Genomic DNA, 7,211 nt, shown 5'->3' with positions numbered 1-7,211 from the left:
GGGGCACGCGATCTGGTGACTGGGCTGAGGAGACCCAGGGGCCGGGGCTGCGTCGCAGCAGCTGGGGCACACGATCGGTCCCGGGGGCGACGCAGCCAGGCCCCAGAAGGAGACTCAGGTGCCAGGGCTGCATCGCCGCTGGGGCTCGAGATCCAGTGCCTGGCCTGAGGAGACCCAGAAGGAGACCCAGGGGCCTCCCAAAAGGAGAGTCTCCGTGGTCAGATGGCGCGGTGTCAGGACAGGAATAAAGACCTGAGGTGACTCAGATGACTGGCCACAGGGTTAGACCAGCCAGCAGGGCCTTTCAGTTGGGACTGAGATGGGGGTGGGGCGAGGGAGGCAAGCCGGACATAGAGAACTACAACTCCCAGGAGGCTTAGCGCCCGGGGCCTGGGTGCCTGTCTGTGAAATTGGATGGGCTGTGTCATTTTGCAAGCCACTTTAAACTAGAGGCTTGCAAGGTTGGAAGTTCTGCGCTGGGAGGGAGCCAGGGAGAAATGGAGCTGGAGCAGAGAGAGGGGTCCAATAACTTTGAGGAGTTCTCAGCACCTCCCGGCTGGGAGCTGGCGCTGCCTCCGCTGTTCCGTGGTCACATCCTGGAGAGCGAGCTTGAGACCAAAGTGGAGTTCCTGTCTGGGGGTCTGGGCAGCTTCAGCCTCCAGGAGCTAGAGGAAGAGGAGGAGGCAGCCCGAGGCCAGCAACAGTGGTCGGTGCCAATGGGAACTCAATCACAGGAAGTACCAGGCGCTGGGTCGGCACTGCAGGGAGATCAAGCAGGTGAACGAGCAGGTCCTGAACAGGCTCCATCAGGTACAGAGGATAACACGGAGACTCCAGCAGGAGCGGAGGTTCCTCATGAAGGTGCTGGACTCCTCCGGCTATGACTACAGGGCCAGCCAGTTCACCATCTTACTGGAGGACGAGGGTAGCCAGGGCACAGACGCCCGCACCCCAGGCAACGCTGAGAATGAGCCTCCAGAGAAAGAGGGGCTGTCCCCGCCCAGGAGGATGCCAGCGCCCACAGAAGCCAGCAGCCCGGCCCCTGGCGAGGGGCCCAGCGGGTGGAAGAGGCAGCGAGCGCCACAGGAAGGGCACCAGGTGGGAGTCCCGCTGACTCCGGAGCTGGCCCCCCTGCAGATAAAGGTGGAGGAAGACTTTGGCTTCAAAGCGGTTGAGGCTCTGGACTCAAGTTGGGTTTCTCGGGAGCCAGACAAGCTGCTGCCCTACCCCACCCTAGCCAGCTCCCCCTTTGACTGACCCCCCAATAAACGGACCCCATGCTCTCCTCGGCAAAAAAAAGCTTATAGAGGCATGCTTATAGGATCAAATAGTATAAATATAGATGTAACAGGACAATAAAAAGAGAACCTGGCTATGATGATCACCTGAACGCTGCCTCTGTGTCATTCCTTCTTCGCCGACTCCGTTCACACCTTTGGGAACCCCTGGACCTACTGGGCAGGACCCCAACATTCCTCTTCTTATAAGGATTTCAGTGAAATGGGCTAAGGGTCCCACTGGAACTGCCTCAATTTAATGTAATCCTCTCTTTAAAGATCTTATCTCCATATACAGGTACATTCTGAGGTTCTGGGGATTAGGATTTTAACATACATTTTGTTGATTACCCAAATCAGCCCTTAACAACCAACATGTTCCAGAAAGTATATTCCTATAGGGTTATTTACCAAACATTCAGAAGTATTTTTAAAAGAGCTAAGCCCCTCGCCCACTGTGCGGGCCCCTTCTGGCGAAGAGCGAAGGCCTGGGTTCTGGGCACTGGAGGAAAACTGGTGCCAGCAGCCAGGGGAAGGGGCCCCCAAGGGGCCCCAGATTGCAAGAGGGCACAGGCCGGGCTGAGGGACCCACCCGAGTGCACAAATTTTTGTGCACCGGGCCTCTAGTAAGGATTAAATAATACCACTAAGCAATTTGCCAAATATAATACCTGGCACCTGGTTAGAATCTAATTCTTGCCTCATACTGCCACATCTAGGAAAAGTAAAATATGATTTCACTCATATGTGGGATATAAAACTGAAAACAACAAATGAACAAACAAGACAAACAAACAGTCAGACACAGACAGCAATATGGTGGTCACCAGAGGGAAGGGGTGAGGGGAAGTAGTAAAGGGTAAATTGGGGTCATATATGGTGACATATTTAACTTTAGGTGGTGGATACACAATGCAATATGCAGATGAAGTACTATAGAATTGTACACTTAAAACCTATATAATTTTATTAACCAATAAATGTAATTGAAAAATGAATCAGAAAAAAAATGACCTGTTTTGTGAGAGAAGTGTATCAATAAAGATAGGAAACTAATTATTATTAACATTTTCCCCAGTCAGGTTCTAAGTTGCTTTGGTTCTTCATTCCAAGATTGGTGAGAAGAAGCTCAAATGAGACAGTACATAGAAAGCCCCTTGCAAACTGTTAAAACCCTCTGCCTGTGAAGGGCCATGTTAGGCCGGGGAGCCTGCTCCTGGCTTTGTAGCAGCAGTGCTAGTGTCGGAGGCCCTGCTACTGCCAGAGGAGGCCCTCATTATCAGCCCCACATGCCTGTGAATGATGACCATTAGCTGCCCTGAAGAGGTTTTCTATCATCATGCCTTCTTCTAACTCCAATTAGTGCAGCCTGTGTCTGTTCTGCTTCTGGAAGCCTGGGCCCAGAGGCTGCTAATAGAGAAGGTCACCATCTCTGGCTAGCATGACTTCCCAAGAGAAGATAAATGACTGATGAACCCATGGAGAGGGGAGAGACACTTTTAATTAACAATGTGGGGTGGACAACACAGGGCTGGTAGGAAAAACAGAATGCAAATGACACTGCTGCCCCAGTGGCTGCTGCCACTCTAATTGCTTCCTGGCACTGTCGTGGGGCAGGCTGATGATGTATCTCACTGAAGACCTCTCCAAAGCTGTTTCTAGGGGTGGTTCGGAGAAGGGCAGAGACAAATTCTTCCAGAGCTTTCTGTCACCAGCTCCATTGTGTGTATCTTCTTAACTATAGACTTGAGGCTGCAGCTCAACCCTCCCTTAAATGTAGACCTGGACAAAGGGTCACCTCTAACTGTAATCATTTCAACTTTTTCTTTAAAAACAAAACAAAACAAAACATATCTATCTATCAATTACCTATCTATCTATCTATCTATCTATCTATCTATCTATCATCTATTATTCTTCTAGGGCAGTGAGTGGTTCTCACACCTCAGTGTGCACCAAAATCACATTAAAAACCTGTAAACCAGCATAAAGCCCCTCCTACCCCCAACCTATGGGGTTCAAGGGATCTGGTGCTTTAACAAGTTTCCCAGGTGATTCTGATGTAGGTAATTCTTAGACTGTAATTTGAGATACCCTATTCTGGGCATTAAAAATTAAATACAAACCTATGTCATATAGTTGAAACTGGAAGAGACTCTGGGGATATCTATCTAGCACAGCCTTTCATTCTAGGAATGGTGTCACCCAGTGGCTGAGGGCACAGACTCCAGCAAATGTCCAAAGTGTGAATCCTGGCTCAGCATCCTAAAAGCTACATGACTTGTGGAAAGCTACTTAACTTCCCAGTGCTTCAGTTTTCTAATTTATAAAATGGAAATAGTATATAATGGGGATGGTACCTACCTCACAAGATATTTTTGTAAGGTTTAAATAAATTAATTAGGGGAAACATTGAGAAAATGTTTGGCATATAGTAAGCATGCACTGAATATTTGTATTCTCCAGGAGACAGAGAAACAGAATCACTTCTAGTGATATAAAATAAGGAATATACATTACAAGAATTAGACCATACACAATTGTGGAAGCTGGTTATGTTGGCTATTTAAGGCTATAATTTCTGCACTTGGTGCTAGGCCTGAAGTTGACAGGGCTAGAAATATAGAAGGAAAGGAATATAGAAGGAAAGGTAGACATAAACTGGAGATACAAAGAACAGACTAGCACCTGTAATAATTAGCTGGAACAGTGTCTCTCACGTTCTTTAATCTCAATTATGCTGTTGACCTACAAGATGAGTAGGCAACTTGCAGCACAGAGCACCATCTACACACTTGGTTTGGGACTCAGAGAAGTTGAAGAAGGGGAGGGATCTGGCAGGAGCTGGAGGATCTGAAGGCCCAACTATTCCCCATAACAATCTAGTCAGCCAGCAGGCTGGTGACAGTATGTATGAGCTATAACAAGTGCCTGCCGTATTCATTGTTAGAGTACAACCATATACAATGTCCCCTTTTCAAAACTCATGTGACTTAACTTGGAACACTAACTTGTGGCCAACTCTAACTTGGAACTATATAGGGAACAAAATTCTAATCTTAACTTTGAACCATGCGGAGAAGTAAATTTTAGGGTTTATAGATTTAGCTTAGCTAAGTAGGAATAGTACAAAATCACTACATTATCCATTTCTCTTAATATTTGTCAGAAAACTGAGACATAGATGGAAAGTGATTTATTCAAGGTCACACAGCAAATGTGTAGAAGAAGATTGACAAGGGCCTGGACCTATTCTTTTCTATTTCTGCCATTCAAGCCTCCTGGTTCCCACAGAGATCTCAAGGGGGTGTTTATCTGAATAGTCAAGAGGCTGATGAATCTATTTCAATAATACATTTATTGAGGACATGCCAGGTGCTCTGCCTTTATTCAGTAGTAGTCCTCACCCTCAGACTGCTCACAGAAAAGAAAACTGCATTGATAAGTACAAAAAAGGCTGAGGGCATATATGCTTCAGGAGAAGGACAATGGTAGTGTTTTAAGACAGAGCTTTATGAAAAATGGGATATGAAGATAACATCAGGGCTTTTGTCTTATACCCAAAGCTCATTAAGCCTAAGTCCTGCCTTTCAACTCTCTTACCCCTTGATATCCTGCCCCGTTGAAGCAGGGAATATGGTTTGTCTGGAACTGAGGGGTTTCTTACTCTGCAGGACTTCCAGTGCTAAAAACAGTCTCTGGCAAACTGGGATGAGTTTGGCTACATGAAGGTCAACAAAATAGAGTACCTTACTGAAGGTAAACAACAAGTAACTAAGCAAAGCCAGTTTTGGATCAAGTACAGTATTCTTTTGGCTATTATGGTAGAAAAATCAAAACAACAACAAACCTACACAAAATAAACCAATGACCCTACAGCTCTCAACTCAACAAGTCCAAGAACCACCCATAATAAATAAGCCAATAAAAGGAACCAGTACTCTCCAATCAACCTTCCTGGAAAGTTCTTGAACTTCTAGTCTCATTTAGGTTCCCAAATCCTCTTTACTCTTGTCTGTTTTCCACAAAGTTATCAAAGACCATTTGATGTTGGGTCCCTGTAGCTTTTACTTGTGGTCTTTCACTGATTTTGACTTCACTGTTGCTTTCCTTATTCTTTCTGATTAAGCAGACCTAGAGAAGGATATCCACACTCAAAGCACCCAAGAAGGAAGGACCTTAAACAGAAAAGAAGGTACTGGAGTCCATATTTAGTGCTAATGATGAGACAGCCACTTAAGAAATTCTCCAGCTCTTTGGATGGGAAGATGGAAACAATCAGGTGCTCCAGTCAAGACTTTTAGCTTTCACCATACAAACAGCGTATCAGATGAATCACCTTCCGCATCTACCAACCAGGGTCTTTGTTCGGCTTGTTCAACTAAAATTAGCAGCCCATTCACAATCCATAATGGCTGGGGAATTATCTCATACATATGAGACAAAGGAGAGGAATCCGAAGAGGTGCCCCTTCCCCATGTCTCATCCACAAGATTCTTCTCCTTAAAAAGGCACTCTCAAGCGTCCAATTTGCCGCAATTACAGCAATCAAAAAAGCATTCAGCCTCCTTCCGCACCTGACGAGCCAGCTCATGCGTTCTTCCCAACAGTGGTGGGGTAGATGCTAATGAAGCTCCCACCCCTCTGGTTCCAGCTACAGCCATGAATACCACCCAGACTCCCACCCTCACAGCTGACTCACAGTCCAAGGGACTTAGTCATGCCCATGCCACATGGCTGACCTCTAGCTGCCCAGATCCACAAGGACTCACTGGTTCTCCAGAAAAAGAGGGCAATTTGCCTTTGATATTAGCTTATATCTCTCTACCCCCAGATGCTGGAAAATAACTGATTATGGACAACCTCCTCCATTTTGTAAGTTTCTAAGGGTGGATAAAGAAGTTCCTGCCGTGATAACAGGTGCAGGTGTAGAGTCACGGAGAAGCCGGGGCTTGTCTGATTACTGCATTGTGTTAGCTTCCATGGCACTTGAATGGGAGCTTTGTGAGTATACAGTCTCCCCAGATTGCAGGAACAGGCTGCTGCTGCTGGTGGGGTGGGAGGTATGTTGATTAAAGGCATATTAACAAAGCGCAAATAAGTCTCAGCTTCCTCTTCTCACCTGCTTATTTGTTTTAGTCTAATGGCTCTTGGGAGAGCTGAAAATGTTATTTAATTATTCCTAAGCCCCATGTTACTGCTACTATGACTCCTTCTAGAGCATGCAGTCCCCAGAAAGGCATCAATACACATTTTTATGAACCACTCCAAGCTTGCCAATAGATGTACAAAATCTACAACTACTACTGCAAACAGTCAGGCTGGTACTGAGTCATCCACAGGGACCACCTCTGTGCTAATTACTCCCTGAAGCACTCTCACTGCCCACCCTTGAGGACACTGCTGCAGTCCTTAGATTATCACTCACCATATTTCTCTCAATCCCCACTAAGAGTCTTGTAAAATAATATGCAAGGGCTTATTGTTGGTAAGGACGGTCACTGAACCCAATGGGACATTCTCACACTTTCCTCAAAAGTAAGATGGAGGTAAAACAAACAACCTGAACTTCAAAGATTATATGAGTCTCACATGAGATGCTTACAGAATACCTAATGTTTGATTGTGTAGGTGTTCAATTAAAGTTTATTATTATTTTATCATTGTTTCTATCATGTCAATTGTTAGGTTATTTTCTAATAACTTTCTCCAGAATGTCTTTTTATCTCCCAATCTGACAAGTTCTCCTAGAGCAGGGCACTTCTAAATTTTCTCTTTGCCCACACAATTTACCAGGCAGCTAAAATTGGAAAGATCGCTAGAGTGGGAGCCAGGAACCTCTGGCTGGAGTCCTGACACTGGCCATGACTACCTCATTCCTCTCTCTGATTGTCTTTCATTAGGTGTCTTTATGTCCTCTTTGCCCACATTCTT

General features: G+C 45.8%; 1 pseudogene; it reads left to right on the top strand.

Annotated features, from left to right (window-relative positions):
* Positions 1-497: 497 nt before the first annotated feature.
* LOC139002223 (TCF3 fusion partner homolog pseudogene) lies at positions 498-1,257 on the top strand (annotated as a pseudogene).
* The last annotated feature ends 5,954 nt before the right edge of the window (positions 1,258-7,211 follow it).

The sequence above is a fragment of the Myotis yumanensis genome, unplaced genomic scaffold (assembly GCF_028538775.1).
Source record: "Myotis yumanensis isolate MYYU_CA2020_CCGP unplaced genomic scaffold, mMyoYum1.0.hap1 SCAF_2, whole genome shotgun sequence".
NCBI lineage: Eukaryota > Metazoa > Chordata > Mammalia > Chiroptera > Vespertilionidae > Myotis > Myotis yumanensis.
The sequence above is the reverse complement of the archived record's forward strand: the minus strand, read 5'-3'. Positions and strand labels throughout refer to the sequence as shown.